Raw genomic sequence first — 24237 nt, forward strand, 5'->3', positions numbered from 1 at the left:
CCTGCGTAGCTTCCAGCTACCCACCACCGAAACCATTCCTTTCCACGGGGGCAAGCTGATACCCCAAATAGTTTTGGGTGCTGGGGTCGCATTTGCTGCTCAGCCTGGCCCACAAAGGGTGAGGACCAGAGCATCTGATTTTAAAGTGGCCTTTTTTTACCCAGCGGCTTTGCTTGTCATCATTACTGCTCGCTAGCGGGATGGCTGCTGCGAGCCAGGGCACCGGTGACTGTGTGCAGACCCTGCGACAGGTCCCTCACTGCTGCCACACCAAAGAGGGCACAGGAAAGCCTTCAAGAGCTAAACTATACATAACAGCCCTCGGAGGAAACAAATGCTAAACAAACCGCTTCTTCGGGCTTGCTGCCGTTTTTCTTACACTGATAATAAAGGGAGAACAAGATCTCCGTGTGCTCGCTTCTATCTGCTTTCCACACCAAACGTTTAACATCCATCACATTCCTGAGAAAGGAACCAGCAGTTCTCAGAGAGATTGACCTGCATGCGTAGGTAGGTCGTAATGGAAGTTCTATCCCTTAATAAACTGGAAAGTGACTCTTTTTTTGAAGACAGAGGCATCAATAGCTGACATCAAGTGGAATACCCGATGGCATGCCTGCCAGCTGTGGGAACCTGCCCACAAGCATTTAGGAGCTCTCCAGGATGGATCTTTCGTTGTTTTGTTGTTGTTGTTGTTTGGTTGGTTGGTTGGTTTGGTTTGTTTTTTTTTTTTTTTACTGCAGCATGGAAATAGACAATGGAGATTTAAACTATCTTAAGACACAACAAAGTGCCCATCAGAGATTATATCAGCAGTACAACCCTATTAATTTCAGTGTCCTGAACATAAGGATTTATACCCACCATGTCTATTCAAAAAGCAAAACCAAAGCACAATGCGAACTCAAAAGGATAGATTGTGTCCTCACTTCAACTCCTATACAGTAATTAGGTCATCTGGCTTATGGACATGATGAAGGGGGATGATCTGTCTTTTAGATGATGTGGCATATTGGCTAGGAAAGCACTATGGATGTTTACTAACAGATTCCTCACAAATAAAAAATGGGGAAAAGGCTTCATTAAATTTTTAAGCTTTCAAAATTAAGATGACAAATGCAAACCATTATTTCATGATGTAAAGAATGAAAAGAGAGAGCTCTTTGACCATGGGAAGAAAGATGGCTTTGTTTCTGGCACACTTGAACTCTAGAAGTTATGAAGCAACAGAATGGCAGGTGATATTTCAAACTATTAATTTACCTGGGTCTACGGAAAGAGAAGTTAAAAAGTTCTGCCACAATATTTGCATGAGCAGAAATACCAATAGTTGTCAAACCATCCTCAGGAAGCTGGGGGAGGCTTTAAGAAGAAGAGCTTCGACAGGACAAAAATTGGAAGGAGACACGCTCAAATTACCCAGAAATGACTTGGCTGCAAGAGGGGCTAGTCAGAAATGTAAATTCAGAGTTAAAGGCATAAGATTTTCAAAGTGGCATCATGACGCCTTGCACAACACTGCCTGGACCCCTGTGACATGCAGATTTTAGTGGTGCAAAATGAGCAGTGCATGGGGAACCCTCTGCAATGAGGCGATACAGAGGTGGGTGTTGCAGAAAGCCCTGTCCTGACGCGGGGACGTCCCTGCTGAGTGGACAGGGGGCAGGAACGCTCAGGGGCAGCCGGCAAACGTGCACAGCACCGGCCCACCTGGGCAAACAGGGCCTGACCCGCACCCTGCCTGCCACCCAGCACCCGCACAGAGAGGTATTGGGGGGTTAGGAGAGGTTTTTTGTCTTTTTCTTAGTAAAAAAGAAAACACTGCACATTTTTAGTTTTTTGGTTTTTTTTTGTTTTTTTTTTTTCTTGCTTCACTCTCCAGCCCTGGCTACTTTCATGCTACAAGTTCTTCCTCTTTATACCATCTCCACGACTTTCTTTTTCTCACAAACAGAAGTGGAAAAAATTAAAGAAATAGAAGGGAGCAGGGAAAGGTGATAAATTAAAAGTGAGAAAAAACCCATCAAAACCCCTCTATTTTTCAGTGTCAGATTTACTAGCATAGAAAAATGTTTGGGGAATAATAGAGATTTCTCCAATCATTTTTTTTTTCTGAAGATATTCTGAAGTTTCTTTTTCTCTTTATTTTCATTTTCAAATTTTCAGCCTGGCTGTTTCCTATATCTGCAAAGTAGCATTGGAAAGACCCAATAGCTACTAAGGGCCTGTGAAACCAAACTCACAGCCCTGAGTCTTAAAATCCTCAGGACAGCATTCAGCAATGCAAAGCATGAGACTATTACTTCTTATATTTGCACATCATCATCACCTAATTGAAACTGTAGCTGAAGGAGGGGGAGGGAAAACCACAGAGCTGACTTCATGTGGTTACCAGAGAACATTTTTAATTGCCTTTATGTGGATAATACTATTTTTTCATTAATGCTTCCAGGACAGATTAAGGGGACGGCTCGACACTGTACGCGCCATTCACACAGCGTGGCATGTTGGTGGCATGAACAGACGTTTGGGTAGGTTTGGGGTTTTTTTTTTTTGCAAGTGCTTCACTTTTTTTCCAATAGACGTGGGCAAAGTTTTGTGTAATTTTCCACCGACCTTGATTATGCAATTGTGTATGACTGCTGCCCTCGACAACATCAAAGATGCCACTCTTGTTATCAGGTGGCCAGCAGCTCTGGCCAAGCGAGGGACACCCTGAGGGCACCCAGCAGTGCCAGGGGCAGATGGCCCTCCAGCCTGCCTTGATTAATGAGCTTCTCCTGGGGAAGCTCTTATTCCTCCCCCTCCAATTTTCTGAGGAGGGTAGGTGACAGTCATAGAATGCACAGAGGCATCATCAGGTAGATGATGATAAACCACAAAGAAACTGAATATTTATTTCCCCTTCTAAATAGAGAGAAGATGGTCCCAACCCGGCAACAGCACATGCTTAGCTCCACCCAGGGGCTCAAACTCCACTGAAGTCAAACGGTTAAATTCAGCCCTCTGAAGTCAGCAAGGGCAGCCCTTCATCTCAGTAGGGCTAGTTCCTCCTCCCAGTGCTAAGTGCTTTGATGAATCACGATGTAACACCCAAAGGAGGTGCAAAGCATCATCTCTTCCAGGGGCCATCCCTGATGCAGGCACAACTCTTTTGAGTGAGGCTGGAGCGGGGGCCAAGGCATGGCCCTTCCACCCTTCCTCCTACAGACCATCCCGAGTATCAGTGGGAAACACCGCCTGAATGAAGTCTCTGCTCCTCTCCACAGCCTGGACATGAGCAGACAGCAAAGGGTGATGGCCCTGCAGAGGCAATGGGGAGAATGAAGCAGAAATAGCATTCCCTGGGCCTCTCTTTGCCGAGGGAGTCCCTGATCTTGCTCAATAAACCTCCCCGCCAACCTCACAGGTACAAGGAAACCAACTACAGACCCAAAGTGCAAAAATGTGGCTAACATTATCCCCAAACCCTCCCATCACAGCCAGATTCTCTTTCAGCGTTACCATAATTTATCCCTCCCCCCAAAAACAGATGAAAGCCACTTACACCCGACGTTTCAGGTGGTTGAATATTAGTTATTTTTCCAGGTAGGACCTGGAAAACCAACCTATGAGAGGTTTCTACCTGCTCCTCTTTGAATACTCTTCTCTTTTTGGTCCCTTTTCGACAATTGCTTTTCTCTGCAAGCCTGGGAGGGAGGTTTTAGCAACCAGGTGATCTGTCTACCAAGTGCTCTTGACACAGTGAGGCAGAGGAATGAAAATTGCCCATTAATCCCTGGTTTTCAGAATTATTTTGCATCACATTTCCTGCAATACTGGGTAAGAATTTTCTGATCAAAGCAAGTCCTTTCCAAAGCATCTTTTTTTCTCTTTTTTTTTTTTTTTTTTTTTTTTTTTTTTAAACAAAAAAAGCAGAAAATTGAGTGAAAAATAAGGAGGAAGAAAAAGAAAAGATAAGCTCTGGTCAATCAAGCCCCAGGTCTCTTGTCTCCAGTTTGTGATATGTTTTATGATCTCAGACACAACAGATTGTGAGCCTGCAATGTTTGGAAATAGTAGATGATTAAACCTTCTGGCCAGGTGTAAATGCAACCTTTGTCTTCTGATGACTGTGTGAGAATTACCTTCCTTCTCAAAGTCCCCTGCTGGCCCTGCTCTCTTCACTGTTACAAATATCCCCTGCTTGGAGCTGCAACCACAGTGTGCTTCCACTTTATTTCTTTTCTATCCAGGCACCAATGCAATCCATATCACTCCAACTGTCCTGAGATATAACAAAAAAAAAAAAAAAATCTGAGCAAGATACCAAAAATTTGAAAGAACATGGCCTGTGAGTTTTTCTACTGCTTCTCCTGGGGGATTTTGTACCAGGTAAATAATAAAAAATGTGTAATGATTGACTAGGCTTTTAAGCCTCAGCTGAAGGTAAGTTTGCCTTGCTGTTCCAGTTAAATATTCTCACTAGCCCCCTTCTCTTTCTCCAGTTGATCATGCCACAAAGCCCCCTTCAGCCTGATTCATTCTTTATTCTTTAGAAATTTGGGCAACAGTCAAATCTGACCTTTAGAGTCATAAACAAATTAAATTGTTTCACAACCAAATAATACAAAACAATATTGAATAGCTAGACTTCCGCTGAGTTTCCTCTTAAAGAGAAAGAAGCCCCGAAACAGCACAGACATGGGAGATAGAGGAAGATAGGTGGAGGACAAGGCGTGCTGATACTCTGCATGGCAACGAGATGGTGAAGCACCGGGGTCTGGCTCCAGACTGACAGGTATCGGCACTTTGGAAGATGCTGTGAGAAGTGTTTATTAATTATTTACCTTTCTGGGAGCGGAGTGCTCCCCAAAAGGCATACCCCACTGCAAGCCTGTTGCTGCAGAGTCACCGGTGCCAGCAGCACCCTGCGCTCTGGCGACGGTTCAAGGTGAAACCCAAAGGTGGCCGAAGTGGCCTTGGTGCCGCCGGGTTGGAAACCGTTTCTCCTCTCCCCTCTGTTTGCCTGAACTTTGGCTGCGTGCGGCCCGGCCTCCCTGCACCCGCTGCTGCCACACGCGGTCCCGCTGACACGGGCGAGGGGCAGGGCGGTGTCACCCGCCGAGGGCTCTGCGGGGACATCCTTGGGCGCAGGGCTGTTCCCTTCCCCTCGGCTTGGGTGCGTGCCTGGAGGCTGCCAGCCGGGGAGGTGGCGAGCCGTGAGCCCTCTTTGGCGAGATGTGGTGGGGTTCAGCACATTTGTGGAGTGTTGCTGGAATGTGAAGCATCTGGGGCAGATGTGGAGACGTGATAAGGCTCCTTGTTGTCCTTAAAAACACTATGAAGTGGCCAGGTAGGGATTCCCCTGGAAAAGGGGGATTCCCTGCCTGGCACCCAGCTGGGTCCAGTTGCCATCGACGCTCTGGGACCATAGAATGAATCCCAGCCTCGGGCCCCTGGGGAGATCCCCAGTGCCCCCCCCTCTGCTGTGGGTGGCAGGGTGACACCTGGGCACCTGCTCACCCCATCCCCTTTGCAAGGGGACACCCCAGCTGGGGACAGGACACCCCTCCTCCCTCGCCTGCGCAGTCAGTGATGCAGTTTTTGCATAAAAGCACCAGACAGGGAAAGAAACAGAACAATAAACCAGCCAGCTGCGCGGCCTAGCAGCTCTATTGGGAACTTGCTCCTGCGCCGTGGCCAGCCCCTTGGCACGACGCCGGCCCATCCGCAGGGCACCAGCACCGGGAGCCCCCAGGGACGGTGTGTTTCTGTGCCACGCCAGCACTGAGCCTGGGGAAATTCACTGTCCTGGGCCCAGCTGCACGGGGCAGCTGCGGGCGGGAGAAGGGGTCGCGGGCTGGGCGCCAGGGACACGCGCCGCGCCGGTACGACCCGCGCTTAAACAGCGACGCTCTGACAACGGTGTGCCCGCTTACGCTTAATATAAAGAGACCCCAAACCGCCATTAATTCTTCCCGTACGTCATGTCACAAGCAACGATCAGTTTATATCAGACGTACAAACAGCACCCAGAGCTGCAGCTTTTCTCCCAGGCTGGACACTCGGCTACAGATGTGCTGTGGACAACCGTCCATGGCCCGAACTGCCGTTACTGTCACTGGTATGCAAAGCCTTTAATTATCTATGGAGCCCAACAGATGTGAAGCACATTTAGATGCTTTAATTAACTTGAAGAATTATGAAGTCGTGCCTGTAACTGAAATACAGTTTTGCCTTTTGTAAACCATTTGACATAAGAATGATGAGGCTAAGAATTAGATATAAGAATACATGTAAATATTTATACTACATTCATTACAGCAGTATCTGAGCGTATGTTTATGTTGTAACCTCCACTTCTACAACTGTTAATTTTGCTTTGCTGTATAACCCCCTGCGCTGCCTATTGCGTGGTGCCACGGGCACCCTCCTGCAGGGACTGCTTGGGTCTGGGACAATTCACGTAAAATCCCTTTCTCTGGGCAATATATTTCCCATGCTCTCAGTGCAAGACTTGCTGAGGCTTCAAAACCAGGACACTGGATGGAGAAGACTGCTGACCTAAACCAGGCTGACAACCCCTACCTTGTATAGCCCCAACAAACTAAACCACCTCATGTCATATTTCAAAGTCCTCTGAAACAGAGATCCAGCCACCTCATTTCACTACGGCAAGAAAATTCTGTGGCAGGGATCCAGTAGCTGCTGTCATCAAAATGCTGACAGAAACTGAGGTTAAGGGTACTAAATGTTTCGCTGTTAACAGAGCCAATGCAATGTGGTTTTTTGAAGATGGCGAAAGGAGGACTGAGGACTGCTGGTGATGGTGCTGAGATACATGCAAAGCTGTGAAAATAACTTTGAATAAGATTTTAGAAGTCTTCTAACTAAATAAAATACATGTGTATTTCAATCTAATGTTTTGTTCTAGCTTTAATGATTTTTTTTTTCATTGAAAATATTAGCCAATAGAGTGAAAAAAACTAATTTGGGGAAAAAATGTCAAAAGGCTTGATTTTGAAAAGTTCAAAACAGAACTTGTTGTGCCTTGGCATTTTCCTCCTACATTTTCTAGTAAATAAACTGTTTATCCAAAATAACCCATCTAGTTCTACACTTATTATAGTGAAAAGCAATGTTAGTAATTACATATGCACACACACTCACACAGGAATTTACCTTTTTTTTTTTTTTTCCCCGTGGAATAGAACTGCAAGCGCTGCAGGCAGAAGTTTTGACCAAAGGGTGTTTTGGAGCTTTTGTATTAGAAAATTAAACAATCTGACAGAGTATTTCTGATTTTTCCTACTGAACCCCATGACACTTGCCTCTTATCCCATTCCAGAAGATCTCTTTTGCAGTCAGCATCTTCCAGGAGGTGGTCCCAGCAAAGACTTTCCCTCAGCATCCCCCATTCTGCCTTCCCAGCCCGTCTCTTCTGCTGCCCCAAGCACCAGGCACAGTCATCAGAGGTCTCAGTGTGTGATGGTTCCTGAACTGGACTGACACTAGTCATTTAACACTGTCACTTTGTTTCTCCTAAGCTAATAAAAAAACAGGTTTTGTCATTTCCGTGAACACATTTCTTCTCCGCGCCATTAATTTCACCAGTCAGTGCCCTCAGCGTGACACTGGGCAGTAGCAGTTCCCTTGCTGTCCTCCTTGAAGAATGAGTTTTGCTTTGCAAGGGACAATTAAATTTTTCTGGCAGGATGGAGAGGAGGAGCACCATCGTGCTCTCAGCAGTCGCATCCCTTGGGGAGCAGGTGGGAGATGCTGGCCACTGCCAGGAGCAGAGCCTGGGAGAGCCAGCTTGCATGGGACAGGGATTTGCCCCCTCAACAGGCATTGTCAGGCTGCTGGGGAGCCCAGCACAGGGAGCCCGGGCTCCTCGCGCGGGGCAGTTTCGCGTTTACACTGCAGGGACATCTCTCACCTCCATCCCCATAGCTAATAGCAATTCTGGTTACTGGGTCTCAGCCACAGACTGTTTCGTGCTATGCCTGCTTCATTCACCTGCTATTATCCTCTGCTGTTCTTCAGAAATTACTGCCAAATTATGCTGCTCTTTTTTTTTTTTTTTTTTTTCTTCTCCATCATTAATTTATTTTCTAGGGTGGAGAGCTTCCCAGATCACCCTCCACCCACTTACACACATGCGTGCACACACACTTTATAGAAAGTGTTTACTTATGCGGGGGCAATAGTTTAAAAGGTAAATGAAATAGAGGACGCAGCCTGGATTGGCTTAGCAACACAAACAGTGCCAGCAGGTAAAGGGCCCAGGCCTGTTCTTTCCCACCTCAGAATTGTTTTAAAATGACACCCCTTCATAATTAATTGTACAGCACCTGATTAGTCACTATTGACAGACCTAGAGCCAATTGACTCTTTTTTCTTCTTCTTCTTCTTTTTTTTTTTTTTTTTTTTTAATCTGGCTGAGGAGAAAATATGAAGTGCTTGTAACTACACATACAATATACCTCCTGGTGATTACATCAGGCAGCTGAGCAATTACAGCCAGTAGTATCAGCTCAGGAGCTGGAGGCTACAACAGCAGGATCACAGCGCAGCCTTAGCCTTTAATATGAAAATGAAGAAGGGAAGCAACAAATCCAATAAAACCTAGAAGTCAAACAAAGCCAACTGGGAGTTTGTTTGTTGATAAGTTGAAGGAAGAAATGCGGCTGATAAAGCCAGGCGCTTCTTCTGTTTCTCCGGTCTCTCTGGTGGATGAGGAGGATTGAACTACTCAGGAGGCAGCCGGAATCCACCCAAGTGAGAAGGCAACCCCAGTGGCAGAAAACACGTGTGTGTGCTTCATTAGCAATAGAGTTGGTTCAGAAGGGGTGGGTTTGTACCCATTTCCACTTCCAGGCATCTGTGAGTGCTTTGCAAAGCAAATAAATTTGCTCTGGGACAGGACAAGGACACACCACACCAGGGGAAGGTACTGGCAGCTTTTGCTCACCTTGATCTAAAATAGCATTATCGTGCTGGAAGCTTTGAAAGAACAAAGTCAGTCTCCATTACCAAGAAAACAGTTGAGGTCCTCCATCTCCAAATCTCCAGCAGCCCGCTTCCAGACATGCTGCTTTCGTGCACCTCAACGCTGTATCAGTTTAACTCAACCATTGTACAACCCAGTAAAGCTGAGTCCTGCCACTGTGCAAACACTCTACACTCTAAGAGGATCCGTACAAGACCTTAGCCAACTTCAGAGTACTTCTGAGTAAGGTATTAAGCCAATATCAGTACCTACATAGGCGCTTGCTCCACTGTGAGTTAATCAGTTTAAACCCATACCTTTAGATAAATACTTGTGTACAGGCAGACAATGACTTGGGATTTGACCAAAGCTCAGTGAATACAATGTTAATGAATGTGTGCTCTGAATAAATAAATAATTAAAGAGCCACTTAATTAAGGCTCCTCTGCAGCCATTCTTCTTGCAGAAGAGGCACTATATGCAGAAAACCTCAGGGTCAGCTCTAAAGCAGATTACATGAATTTGGCAACAGATCTGCTGTTCTGAAAGCTGAGGACCTCATCAGGAATATGTTGCTCTGGAAAAGATCTCCTGCATGGAAAGGCCTCTGCATGGCCCGTATCTAAACTCCTTTGACACAGGTGATTGTACATCCCAGCTGTAGTGACTTCCAAATGTAGGCCCAGAAGCACAGGATACTGCAGAGCTGAGATCCCACAGCTGACTGACACGAACCATCTTCGCTCCAGGAGGAGTCCAAGCCACGTTGGGTCCAAGGTGACAACCACTTCTAAACATGTCTAGCCCTGGATTGGGTTAGCATGCATGGTCCAAATGTGTGTAGAGTTATGTTCTCAGTTTAAACCAGTATAAAAGGTAGCATATGGTTAGTAGAAATTCCACCAGTTAAACTAGAACCAAATCACAGCTATTAATAGTTACAGTTTAGGACCCAGTTCTCCTTGGAAGAACGTACATTCTGCACCAGTTGATGTCCACACAGCCCGTAGATGAACCCTGGGATCCAGACCATATGTGTCCTTCTGCACTTGTTCACAGCTATTCCATAGAGAATCAACATTTATGGCTCAAAAGAATGCTGCAGGGACTTTGGAAAGAATAAACTGAGCCACACCCTCACTTTTAACTGGAATCAAAATGGTTTTATTTCTGTAAAACCATTATTAGCCTTAACCATCGTTTGTTTACAGGAACCATGACACAGGCTCTGTTTGAAAATGCAGTTTTCTGAAGAAACACTCTGGAAACGTGATTGAACTCAAACCCCTGTATATTTGCAGAACAAGGGCCTATGCAGAGGCAAGGAGTCACAAGAAGAAGAAACGGCTAGAGAATAGAAAACCTACAGGGTGAAGCAGTATATTGGGATTATAGTGGCAAGAAAACACAGCAGCAAGACAACACAGCTTCAGAAAAGAGTGCAGGAATCTCACTTCAGTTGCAAAATTTTTCTTCTGGTTAATTTTTAGGTCATAAAGCTTCTTTCAGTCTTTCTTTACCTCCTGTTTTTCAGGGAGGAATCTTACACCAGTTCTTCATTCCTGTTTTCTCATTCCCTTTCTGAGTTTCTGCAAGAAGCAGGTTTTCTGCGTTTTCCATTCCAGAATTCTCATGGAATTTGGCCCTACAGTTATAACCAACACTCACATCTCATATTTTATCCTACACCTGCTGAAACAAACCACGGAGCTCCTGCTCCAGTAAAGGGTACATATACTTGGATGACACCTCAAAAGTTGGGCATCTGAAGCTACGTATGGAACGAATACCTGAACTAATTTTCCATGAAGGAGGGGTATAAAATTCAAAATGCCCTTTTGGTAACACATACAGGTACTCACACTGAAATTCAGTTTCAACTCACAACCCATTTAACACAGCACTATTTAAACGCTGAGCCAGAAGTCTACAACCGGTTTCCTCTGATCCACCACTAAGCCATGCAGCTGATGTCTAACTCACAGCCTATACCTCCAAAATGAACATTTATACTCTTTCACTCAATCAAGTCTTGCTCTCCAGGTCCTTGCCTAACTTCTGCAGATGCATTTCAGAAGTAGCTTATATCTTCAGCAGAAAACAACACTCACAGAACCCAGTAGCTACCTTGATCGCCTGGCCTTAGTGACAGATGACTTTTGACAACAAAACAGAGTCCATTCCAGTGGAATAAGAAAGGTAGGGTAGTCTTTGAGGCGTTTCAGTCCCCAGATTTTGTTAAGAAAGCAGCGCTCTTGCCTGTACATCTCTATACATCACCTCAAGATTTCTCCTGCATGTCTTCAAAGACACGTAACTTTACACGCAGGCTTTGTCCTCCTGATTTGAAATAATTTCCCTGACCTGTTACTCAGCCACAGCCAATCTTCTTTCCCTCCTCATCCACATGCAGAGACTTTCCTCTCTGACTCCCACAGCTGCTTCTCTTTTGCAAGACCTGTTTCTATGCAGCTGTGCTAACAGGTCTCTGCAGGATCCTGCCCGGTCCCCAGGGTCCCTCACCAGCTCTCCAGCTGCCTCGTGTCAAGAGGTTAATCCTAGCGCATGCAGGCAGGCAGGTCCCACATGACCTGTTTAGGCACCCCTTGTCACCCCTCCCTTCACCCCACTCCATTTTGCTCTGCTCTGGTCCCACTCAGCCCAAGGGTGACTTAGCAGGGATTGGATTTCCCACCTCATGCCCTCCCAACCTCCCCTCAGGAGCCACCCACTGCCGAGCCCGCTCCATCAGGACCCCCCTGTGTTCTCTGTTTCCAATCAGAAACACGGGGTTCTCTTCTCACCTCTTCCATCTTCCTTGTGAAAATGAAAACCATGCCTCATAGCTGCAGTTCCAGTCTCCAGCACTCTGGTTGCAGGAGTGGACAACGTAAGCAAGGAAAAGCCATTGTTCTCGCAGCCTGAGACACCAGCTCAGGGCTTGAGAGCCCAGGATTCTGCTCTACTTAGTTCTTCTCCTTGCCTTAATCCTGAGCTCTCATTTCCCAACCCCTAAATTAGGTTCTTGGTCTAAAAGTGTTTTTGGGATATTCAGTTCAGCTGGAAAGTGCACCCTGCATTCATGGATCAGCTATTACCCCAGAAAGAGCGCTCTGGGCTTCCCCATCTGAAAGGCACCGGCATAGGTGGGGAGCAAGGACAGGCACAAGGAGCTATGGGTACTCTCAGGTACAAGCATAGGACACAGGGTTGCCAGACAATGGAAATTTCTACTAACAATGATGGTGTCTCTGCCCTCAGCAATGACAGAATAAAATAAAGAAGACGTTCATTTCTGGAAGGCACACTTTGTATCTTTGCAAAGTTTGCAGTGATCTCATTGACATCTCTTCTAACCCATCAAAACCACTCCACGACATGGTCCTGAGCTCTCTTAGGATGTAACAACCCTTCGTCACAGTGCCTAGTTTGGATATCAATGCTGAGCCGGGAAGCATTACAAATGGACCATTGCATGAGATTAGTCCTGCTCAGGATGTAAGTTTCTGCAGCCCCCGAGTGACAGCCAGCTCTGCATCACTACAGCTTCTGAACAAGGGGGAGAGCCTCCCCAGGAGCAAGCTACAGACTGCAAATCCTTGTTAAGAGTTCACAGGTGAGGTAGTCAATGGTGGGTTATATAATGAATGTTATCTTTAGTAGAACCACCTTCTTGTTGCTTTGCAAGAAACACCTCGAGAAGGGCTGAAGGTGAAAGTGGAAGGAGAAGGGAGGCGGGGGGGACGTGAAATCTGCAGGCGCAGTAGTGTTTGGTGCTGCTCGAGAGGAGGCTCCAGTTACAAATGCCTCAGGCAATGCTAAGAGGTGAAGATCTGAATGCAGGTCAGAGGAGGAAGCAACCAAAAGTCAACGTCTTCTGTGTTGTTTTAGACCATGTGGGTGCAGACTGGAGATGGGTGTTGGGAAGGCACTAAGGATGGGAAAGCTGGGCCAGATGACTCAGGCACTGGCATGGGACCATGGAAACTCTGGTCCTGTTGCTCATCTTTACATCTGACCTGCCATGAGGACTTCACATCACCTCACTTGCCTCTAACCTGTGGTGTCTACTTAGATAACAAGCATCCTAGGAGTTGCTGTGTCGCCTTTCTGTGTGTGTGTGTGTGACAGATCAACAGATCCACAGATCTCAAGGTGTTTCAGCAACATGAATGATCCTAACACAAGGAGAAGTAAGAGGCTGTGGAGTCCTGATTCCTCTTGCAGGCAGCTGTAATCCATTACAGACAACATCATTGCAATAAATGCTGATCATTACTTGCTAGTGGGGGAGAAGTGTTTGGGGGTGGGCGAGCAACGTGTTCAGGCTGAGCACTTCAAGCCAGACACCAAGGAAATGCTGGCAAAGCTGGATGGTCTGAGCATGGTGGACACCTTTCAAATCTTCATGAGAGTCCCACCGTGTTCATCAGGAAAGACCTACCAGTGAGTTCGTACTCCTAGGGTTATTTATCCCTGACACTCTCATGCTTGCTCTGTCTGTATTTTCCCGGATTTTGAATTTGGAGGAATGTGAGGCAGAGAGAAGGGAAGGAGACTAAGAGTCCTGCATATCAGGGTGGCTTTGCCTCCACAGGTTTGAAGCTATACATATGTAAGAGATGTGTCTATCCATATCAGCAGATATTCATTAGCCCTAGGTTTATCTAAGGGATATTCTGTGTATAACAGCTCTGACAGACTTGAATTATCATTCCTTCTCATTAGTAGCAGTTAGGAATGATCGTTTCTATTCTGAAGATTATTTTACTATTACAGAATTTTGCACCATTTTGACACCAAAGTATAAACCTGAATTGCTATCTTCTTTTAAACTACAGAATGGATATTCTGGAGAGCTTTGTTGGGATAATTCCAGGAAACTTCACTGCACCAAAGATGATTCAGTAGTTGAATAGAACCCACACAACTGAGAGAAAAATGCTGAAGTAACAGATTTCAACTTCATCCTCTACATGAAATGCAGAAGACTTAATGGTTTATTTCAATACATTCAGTGCCATCAGAACTGGAAAATGTGTGCATGAAAAGTTTAGAAGTTTCAAAAGGAATAATCATTCCATTCCGGCTTTATTATATCCTGCAGTTATGCCAAGTATCACTGTCACTAGTTTGCATATTTTTTATTCTTCTGTTTCTCCCTTGCCTGTGGGTGTTAGTCAACAGGTACTACCGTTCAAGAAGCAGGGCCCAGAGAAAGATCATTAAAAAGACTGAGTAATAAACTATCTCTGTCTAGAAGAAGCCACCAATTTTGCCACAGTGGTCCAGCTCTGACTGTGAGGATGCTCCACAGTACTGCCACCAGTACATCATTATTCCAGAGGACCATTCAGTCCCACCAACTTTTGCTCATTTTTCAGTACATATGTGGCCAAGGTTTTGTTCAGATTATGGAGTGATACCCAGATGATACCTGCACATTAGCAACATCTGTTGTTTACTGTTTGCAGTGTCATTTTCTATCGTCTTCAAGCAACTGAGTAAAGATACAGGAACTGCACCATGGGACCAGGGCAATGTGCCACAAGTTGGCTTTGATAAATGTTTTATCAGATAAGCAGCATGTTGATCTAAGAATCTGTCACAAAGAGAAAATTTGCTAGATATCTTATGTACAAGAAAAAGACAATCAGCTTGAAACTTTGGCAGTCTCCTTCCAGCAGCAGTCAAAACTGAGTGTTTAAAGAAAATGGGGTTGAAAAAAATCCCACCATAACGTACCTGGAGAATTGTACATGATTGTTACAGGAAAAATCTCTACCTCTGTCCCTCCTGCTTCTGGTAGGTTGCTAAAGTTGTAATGGGGTCCCACCAAGTAGAGGCAGGGGAGTGGAGAGGGCACTAGTGGGCTACTGGCTCTTGATCTGGTGTCCACACTTCCAAAAATGCCAAAACCAGTGGAGAATGTGCAGGAAAATACAGGTCAAAGGCAGCATCTCTCAGTATTCTGCTTTTTAAAAGAAGGCTGAGTTGACTTGCTGATGGTACAAATTCATACAGAAGGAAATGGTGCCACAAAGCAAAAACTATTTAATTTTAGTAGTGAAACACAACATAAATAGCTGGAAGTTAAAACCAGATTTAAAAAAAAAAAAAAAAAAAAAAAAAGACTATGTGAGAACTAAGAACTATATTTACACCAGTAAGTATGAACAGCACGCCAGCAAAGGGCGGCAGCCTTGCTGGTAGATGTGTTTCAGCCAAAGGCAAGCTGCTGGGCTCACCACAGGGACGAAATGCAGGGAGGAGCTGTGAGGCTGCCACTGGGCGGGAGGCCCACAGACCTGCACTGCTGGTGCCTCCAACCTTTCATAAATAACATAGGAAGGACTAAAACTACTAACATTTGTATTTAGCTGCTGCTGTCAGTAGCCACCTGTTACACAACTTTTCCTGATTTTCTTCCTTCACAAACATTTCCATTCCTGTAGGAAAAGCTTTGGAACCTCACGAGCATCTTTATCCACTTACTTCAGTGCACATATAATTTTTCGCAGTGCAGACCACCCCCATACACTTGCTAACCCCTTAGTTTTCCCAGAGTGTTGCATTCCCAGATGCTAAACACTAATCATCAAGCAAGGAGGCGTGTACGTCCACCAGAAATAGATCTTCTACATCCTACATTATGTCATGACAAGTGATTTGCCATTAATTAATTTCACCGGCACTAGCAGGGTGGTGGTCACAGGTGTGGTTTTCAGAAATCAGAGGCAGCTGTTTGAGGTACAGCAGCCACAGAGAAACCAGCAAGGGTGTGTGCAATGGTTGGACCTGAGAAGTGACTGTCTGAAAGACAGAGAAGTGGAGAGATGCAAGAGATAGAGGGGTCTGAGGTCAGATTAAGCTGGCATTACTTGAACAAATCCAAGCTATATGAGAGACTTGTTGATTTAGGGTACTTTTTCCTCCTTTTCTGCTTTCTTTTTTAATGCATCCTCACCCATAACATGCCTTATCCTTTGGTTTTCCACAGTTCTCCCAGTCCCTAGTTCCCCTTCCCATCCCTGGCCTATTATTTCTTCACTGCTAATGAAGCAAACCTCAAGCAGAGGCAGCACTGGTGGGGTCATGACAAATCAGCACTCCACAAAGTCAGTTCTGCGCTGGCCCTGCATTTTCCAAGGGTGGGAAGGGGTCACATCCCAGTGCTTTCAGTGGTACCATCCATGGCATCACAGTCCCCTGGCTGCACATCCTGCAGCTTCTCAGCCCAAGGGACAGTGGCAGAGGCAAGGCTTCCCACTGCGTTTGCACAGAGCTGCTTATTTTTTCAGCCCCTTCACTCAGACTCGCCAAGAAACATCTTCCCTGGCCAGACATCCCATATTATGACTAAGGCAGAAGGCCACAGGTTTAGTCAGTTTGTGTACAGTTTGCAATTATTCAGCTGTTTTAATGAGAAGAAAGACCTTGAGGCCTGTGATGTCAGAGATAAGAAAGTGTGGAAAGCAGCAGATGTGTGACCTTGCTGCTCTCCTATTGCTTTCTCCTTTGTTCTGTGTGCTGCAGCTCTTCAAGGTTTTAGTACCAGGAAGGGGTGAGGGAAAGGCGAGATGCAGGTTTCACAGTAACTCAGACTCCCAACTCGTGGAGCAACCCACCAGCTTTGAATACAAGCCACTAAAGGTAACTGAAATCCAGCAGCTGCTTGAGAGTTGGGATCTTGCAGGCTGCAGCCCTTTCCAGTATCTGGATATTTGTTCTCGTTGGTAAATCGGGACAAAAGTTCTCAGTACTCAGTATTTTCCTGGACAGAGAAGTTTTCCAAAAGAAAAATTTCAGTTCAGGGCCACTGAAAGCCTTTTTCCTACAGAACAACATCTTCAAACACATAAACATGATTGAAACATTTCAGCTTGAGGTACGCTTGTGCGCTTCGGCCTAACAGGGCTAGATGCACTACAAGAACTGGAGCCAGTGAACAGGCATGGGTACCTAAACCAAACCTTAAAGGTACCAGAGGCACCAAAGGAAAAAGATTGGGTGCTCCACTTCTCTGCCTAGGTGCCGCTACACCCTTCAGATGCCTGAGATATACCTGGCTTCTTAAGGCATGACCAAGCTGAGTTGCAAAACACCTAAGCCCTACGTGCGTCTGTGCCAAGGTCCTCCCAGCTCTCTTGCCAGCAGCATCTTCTCTGCTCAGCACAGTCTGGACGTGGGGTTGGCACTGTCTCATGTGCCTTCAAAGCTGCCTCACGTATCTTCAAGCAAAACAGAAAAATACAGTTTTGATGCAAAACTAGTTGGATAGTCCAGTCTGAGGAGCAGCTGTTGGTGGTTCGTTGTCAAAAAGGGGAGAGACATGGAGAGGGACACAGGGCTGATGCCAAGCTCTATTTGTTATCATATTTGTCACAGCATGAGGGAACATAGACTGTGACAGCAAACCTGGCGGGTACAGGTATGTGGGAGAGAGGATCAGAATTTAAAATTTTTTAAAAGGGAAAAAAGGAAAAAAAAAAGATATTGTTTTGAAAATTCAGAGAAATGGTGCAACCAAACTCAGTGGGGAAGAGTGCAAGGAACTACAATTAGGCAGGAATAATCAGCTGAACAAATACCAAATGAAAACAGCTGGTTAAGCAGCAGTTCTATAGAAAAGACTAAATCACACTATTAAACCAAAACCAAAACCAATAAAGCAAACATCATGTTGGAAGGAATAACAAGCAGCATTGCCCATACAACGAATTTACCCTTTTGTTCAGTGAAGTCCTGATATGCTACTGCTGTTAAAACGTGGCCAGTTCTGGGCAATGCACCTCAGGAAAGATGTGGACCCTTTGGAGAGAGTCCAGGGACAGCAGAGGTCTGGGAAATGTGGACTGCATGGGAGGGCTGAAAGGACTGGATGACTTAGGACAAAAAAAAAGACGACTGATGGGGATGCGGTAACAATCCTCAGCTACATAAAACAGTTCATAGATGAAGAGGGGACAAATCTGCTCCCCCGTTCATAATGGACAGGGTGAAAAACCTTTCTATGATAATAGAGGTCCTTAAGAATAATGTAAGAACATCTTTCACAACACAGCGTGTGCGCAGCTGGTCACTTCTTGGGCAGAGAGATGCTTTTGGAGACCTCTTCCAATCCCTCTGTCCATTTCTGTGCTCCAGGCACAGGATTTGCCATCGCATGCACACAGGCTGGCGGCCACCCTCGCGTACCCAGCGCTAAATAAACATCCTCACCTCCAGCCTTCAGGCACGGCTCCTTTTGAAATTATTCCACTTTGCAGAGAAGGACGAGGGAGACATTTGTCCGTAGACGGAGATCACGCTTGCCCGGCCCAGTCTTTGCAGGTCTGGTCGGAGCAGTGTGGATTGGAAAAGGTCATCACAGCTGCTGGTCCCTGATGTGGCTGGGCAGCTACTCCCCCTGGGGCATTGATAGGAAAGATAGGTCTATTTGAAGAGTATTTAGAGCATCTGTGTTACCCCCGAAAATACTACCTGAGGTAGTTTCTGTCACTTTCTTGTCTATAGATGTAGCTAGGGTGGTCAGGAGGCTAGATAAAAAAACTAGGTACATCGGCTTATATGATCTCTTCCCCCCCCAAAATGCCCTGCTTGGAAAAAGCGGCATTTTTGCATGCATTTCCTAGGATGTTTAATTATGTTGTCACCATTTCTCTAAGTAAGATGCAGACCCTTGAACTGCGAGGGGGAAAACCAGATATCAAAGAACATTTGCCAGACGTGATATTTATTTCTCAAATTAAAATCCCACAACAGCGCCTTATTGATTGCAGCTGGAAATCACCACGACAGGCCATCCCTACTTGCAAATATTTTGCCTGACACGTCAGCACACAACAGCTCTGAACAAGCAGAGTCAGCCACAACACTGGGGCAAACTGTGTCGGCTCCCAGAGCTCGTCCCGTGCTGGTGAGGGGGCCAGCACCCCACCCCCAGCCCTGGCGCTGCCGAGGGGATGAAGCAGAGTGAGAGGAGCCACCCTCAGGCCACGATATTGGGAACTGTGCTCGTCCCTATTTTTACTCAGCTGCTATGCTCCTCAAGACAACTTTTTGGGACAAGATGCTGTGTTCACATCACCTGGAGCAACATGGTGCCCAGCAAATATCCCTGTTCCAGTCATGCAACAGCTTTTTTCCACTTAACTTCCATGGCTTCCCCAGGAACCCCTCCTGCTATACCTTTAAACACATACAAGAGGCCAGGGATGGTTGCATTAAGCCGTTCTGCACAGCAGGGCATGGGACGTGGGTTGCGGGCAGCCCCACGGCCACCCTCCCTCACCCCACAGAGCAGGTAGGCAGGCGGCAGGGCACTCCCCACTCACAGCCCCCGAGCACCCCATTGTAATTCTTATCGGGCCGATGCACATTTTTCGCTCAAGGTGGCAAAATGCCCAGGGGCTGCCAGGCTGCCAAGCTTTCCACTAAAAATACCTACCGTTCAGACACATTTCAGCCTGGGTCCATTAAAAAAAAAAAAAAAAAAAAAAAAGTGTGAGTGTATTCTGGTTGCAGTGGAAATGACGTGGGATAAGGCAGGGGAAGAGAGAAAGGGATGGGGAGACAGAGGGAATGAGATGGGACGAAGGCTGGAGAGCTGCCCACAGCAAGTCAAAGGCAGGCTGAGGTTGTTGGGAGGTGTTGGCTGTCCCTGGGGTGATGCGCGATGCCACTGATGCGCCATCCCGCTCCCCCTTCTCATGCTGTAGAAAATGCTTGTTCTTGCCATGCTTGCTACATGTGGTGCCACCGCCATGGCAGTGGAAGAGAGAGCACACACTGGGCTGTCCCCCTGCAATGCCACGGACGGGCAGGGACCTGGCATGAGGGAGGGGGGGTCCGGGGTGAGGGCAGGAGAGAGCCCGAGAGACTAAAGGGAGCCTGGACAGAGTCAGGACAAAGGTGGCCTGGCATGGAAATGGAGGAGGCTTGGAGAAAAGGGTTGGGAGAACACACATAGAGGTGGGGACAGAGCATGGGAGAGGACTAAAAGCAAAGGGAGGGTGATGCCAAGTGGGTGACAGGAGAAAGGGAGAAGGAAAAAATAAAAAAGAGAAAAAGGAAAAAAAGAACAGAGGATGGTAAAACACTCTTACCATGAAAATTCTCTGGCCTCATTCTCTGTCAAGCAGGATGGCTTTTAGCTGGCAATATGTTTTGGGAGCCCTGTGTGGCAGCAGGTTGTTCATTGACTTTCCTGGCCCTCGTCACAGCTAACCTCCATTAAACATAGCTGATTATGTTTTATCAATGTTGCAAATGGAAGGAGTGATTGGGGGGGGGGCGTTAGGAAGGGGTTTAGGCTTGTGAGAGTCAGGTCTGACTAACACATTTTACTTCTTGTTTTTAAGACTCTGTGTTTAAACTGCATGAGAACTGAAGAACCTTCACTAACACAGGCTGTACTTCTCTCTGACCTTGCAGATAACCGTGAACTAAAACACGCAGCTCCCTAATTGCTGTTCCTGATGGCGCTTTACAAGCTCGTGCTAAATTTAACGAGGAGGAGGATCCGGCTGAAAACTTTTCCAAACGTTTCTTTCCTGCAGCAGTGGGAAGTATTGGAGGTGCAGGCCCCTGTGTGCCCCCTGTGGAGGGCAACAAAAGTACAAGAGATACAGAAAGAGGACCCAGCTTTACTGTACGAACTAATTCAACTTGAGACTGGAGTCCGCGTGCAGATATATGGGCATTTATACACCCATATACCCACAGCAAACATAATCCCAGGTTTCCATGTCGCCGGTCACAGTTCCTGTGCTTCAGGTCCTGCCACACGCGCCCATGAGGTCGGTGCGATGGGGGAGAACCCGAGGCTCCTTGGCGGGGGGTCCTCCTGCCCCACCAGCATGGGGAACCCCACACGGTGGCAAGGACACGAGGCAGCAGTCGGGTCCGCAGGGACGACGTGCAGCTCCCGGGAGGCTGAGTGCCAGCCAGCACGGCATTCCTGGCACGCAGGCAGCGGTGCCGCGACGTACCGCTGACACGCTGTAGCTGCTGAAGGGCATTTTTTTTTTTTTTTTATTATTTTAGAAGCTATATTTTTTCCAATTCTGTCCCTTCTGGCCTGGTATGTTCCACGCTTGTGATATTTCAGAGGAAGCAGATGTTGCTCCGACCACAGCAATTGTCAGAGTGTGTAATTTTTTCAGGCTCTTAGGCGAAAGACTCTCGCCACCTTTCACAAGCTGCATATGACAGCCTGAGAATTTCAGATCACACTGAGGCAAAGCCATTGTTCAGGTGGCTCACAGCGTGTCCAGAGAAAGATCTTACAACGAGGAGGCATCAGATCATCTTGAAATTACCTGCTTATTGAGTTAGTGCTGCAGCCAAAAAAAAAAAAAAAAAAAAAACCAAAAAATCCCAAACTTGCCAGAAATGCACAGAATAAAATAGAAGATGGAATGGCAAAATATCATTTTAAATGTTCACTGATCAAGTAAATGGGCTATAAAAATCTATTTAGTGTTGGTGTCTGGTTCAGTGGGCAACTTAGAGCCCTGGGGCACCCTTCATGAGCAGGAACCTGGATTTAATTACTCCTTGCTCTGGCCCCCATCTCCCCATGCCTCCTCTCCTGGCCTCTGTCTGTCTTTAACAGGACTGCAAGTTCCTCAGGCCAGGGACTGTTTCTCCCTTGAGTTTTGCATATTCCCAGGGCAGCGAAGCTGTCTTGGTTGTTTCCCCAAGCTGAGCAGTGGCGGCAGGAGCAGCAGCAGCAGCAAACCAAACCTTCGGGCACGCTCGATGCTGACAAGTACCACTGCTGACTGTGTTGACGGAGTGGAGACTTTGTACTGCATCAGAGCCCAGGCTGTTGTGTCTTTTCCAATTGTATTGTATTGTTTGGCTTTGGAAAAGAGGAGAAACACATGACTTACAAGGACATGGGAGATTCGCCCATGTTCCCACTGCATATTTTAGTCAAGAAAAATTAACCTCTTCACAGGAGGTGAAGATTTAGTGGGGGCAAAATTATGGTGAGCGTGGTGAATGCAGCAAGAAGGAGCAGAGTGGAAACAAATCGATTCACAAACAGAGGAAACATAAAAAGATGCTGCAGATAATCCAGTACAAAAAAATATGGACCAGCTGCAGAGAGCTACCTGAGCTGGGAAAAAGACTCAACAGCTTGTGCAGTACATGCCAGATGAAAATCCAAACTGGTCTGAGGGATTAAAGAGCCGCATCCCTGTAGGTGTATACAGCCATATGTGACCATGGTAGTGACAAAAGTCACTTCAGCCTCTCAGGAAATATTTAAAGGAGGCTGGTGGTTTCCAGAGTGTGAGGGACAAGGGCATGGAGGACATACCGAGGGGAAGGGCTATGGATGAGCTGCACACAGGAGAGGAGCGTTTATTAATACTTGCTTGTGTTGCAAAGATCTTGTTATCCATTTATTTTTCCTGAAAGAGCGTTCAGCCTTAAAATAGCGTAGGAAGCACTAATTAAGGCAAACGCCCACATTCCTGCAATGCAAGGAAACGGGCTGTCAGTAGTTAGAGCACCTTCATTACGGTTTCTCCCAAAGGCTGTTGTGTTAAACCATTCAGCTAAAAACCCAAACTCCTGCCCAAGCGCGCCGGGCGTTTTCCCACCTCCCCTTCGTGCCTGAACGTGCCCGGGTGTGCGGCTGCCATCCGGGTGTTGCAGTGCGGGGAGACGGTATCAGCCGGCGGCCTGGGATGGCGACCCCAGGGTGCTGCTGTAACGCACCAAGAATTTGGCAAAATGTCTGAACTCATCGTCAGTACTAAGCAATACAAGGATTCAGGTCTAAAAGGTCCCACAGGTCTTTTTGCCATACGTGGATGCGCTGGGATGTAGTACCTGACAGAGCCTATGTGAATGTCTGGTTTCATTTCTGCTGGAACCCAGGCTGGAGCAAAAACCCCAGCCACCTCAGACAGCGGACAGGCAAACAGCAATAGCAGCAGTTTGACAAAAGTTTTGGCCTTAGAACCAAAAATACGGCTCTTTACATTTTCTCATGTTCCCTCCCTTCATTGCCAGCCCTGGCTCCAAAGTTGACTGCTGTGGAAAGCTGAAGAAACTCTAACTCCAGTGCAAGTGGTGGTGGGAATTTGCACCCAGAATTAATTGGTTAATAATAATCTTTACATTTTTCCTAACTGCCGTGTCAGGGCACTTGAATTAACAATTCACCAAGCATGTTCATTTTGAATGACTGCATTGAAATCAGCACAAACTCAAACAGAAGCCCTATAAAAAGCCAAAGCTTTATCGTGTGCTTGGTGGTGGCAGCAAGAAGGCCTGTGGGAAGGAAACAATACCCGTCTGAGCGGAGCAAGGGTTTATCTGCTTGCCATCAGAACAGGCCAGTCGTGTTGTTTTTCCGTCCGTTCACCATGTGAGCGGGCTCTGGTGTACAGTACCAGGCTGTGCAAAAGCCCATGGCTGGGTCCTTCTGTTTGTAGGGCTTGCTGACATAAGGTGGAGTTGAGGTTATTGTGGTGTGGGACATTTCCTGCCCCAGCCGCTGATAACCGCAAATCCCGGCAGCCTCACAGGCTCCCTTTGTCCGCCCGTCCAGGACCCGAGCTATGTATAGCCTATACCCGCCCAGCCCGGGGCGGGCACCCTCTCATCCCTGCACCCGAGGATGCTTCACTGTGCACTGACCGTTTCCCTGGCACGTTGGGGATGCTGAAAACCAGAGTCCTGATGAACTTTTTACCTCCAGGAGCAAAGGAGGAGGCTGAGGAGGGCTCTGTGTGGAGCAGCCCCGGCTGGCAAGCACACATTCCTTCACACCAGAAGTAAAAGGATTAAATTGACTGCTAAACCCCGCCATCATTTATACCAGCTGAGGTGTAAATGAAGGCCTTGCCACAAAACCAGCATTAAGCTCACTTTGCACTGTTGTCCGTCTCAGTATCAGCTTCCACGCTAGTGCGTGTCCCCTGCCAGCCGACACACGTGAGGACGTGGCTCTGTGTGTGGCTCACGAACAGAAAAGCAGTGCAGGGGATGTGTTTTCATAAAGAGGTGATACAAGAGTAGGTGTGGACAGTCGGTCAGGAGAAGGATGAAGTGTGGAGATGAGGGAGAGGGGAGCGCAGGCGCAGGAAGGTTTGAGCACCACTCCCGGGATGTGGGCAGCAGGCAGGGCAGAGGGAGAAGGACCACTCTGTGAAGATGATGAAGCAGCAAAGGGGTAATACCCAACACAATGTAAAAGCAAAGGGTGTGGAACCCTGAAAGAGTTCCCCTGAGGCGGG

The 24237-nt window shown here is 46.8% G+C and overlaps 1 long non-coding RNA gene across 1 annotated transcript; it reads left to right on the top strand.

Annotated features, from left to right (window-relative positions):
- The first annotated feature begins 2071 nt into the window (after positions 1 to 2071).
- Positions 2072 to 7082, top strand: LOC122153945. The gene is made up of 2 exons (XR_006165803.1): positions 2072 to 2531; positions 4236 to 7082. It is a non-coding gene; the product is annotated as an uncharacterized LOC122153945 (long non-coding RNA).
- The last annotated feature ends 17155 nt before the right edge of the window (positions 7083 to 24237 follow it).

The sequence above is a fragment of the Tyto alba genome, unplaced genomic scaffold (genome assembly GCF_018691265.1).
Source record: "Tyto alba isolate M040663 unplaced genomic scaffold, T.alba_DEE_v4.0 Super-Scaffold_27, whole genome shotgun sequence".
Lineage (NCBI taxonomy): Eukaryota > Metazoa > Chordata > Aves > Strigiformes > Tytonidae > Tyto > Tyto alba.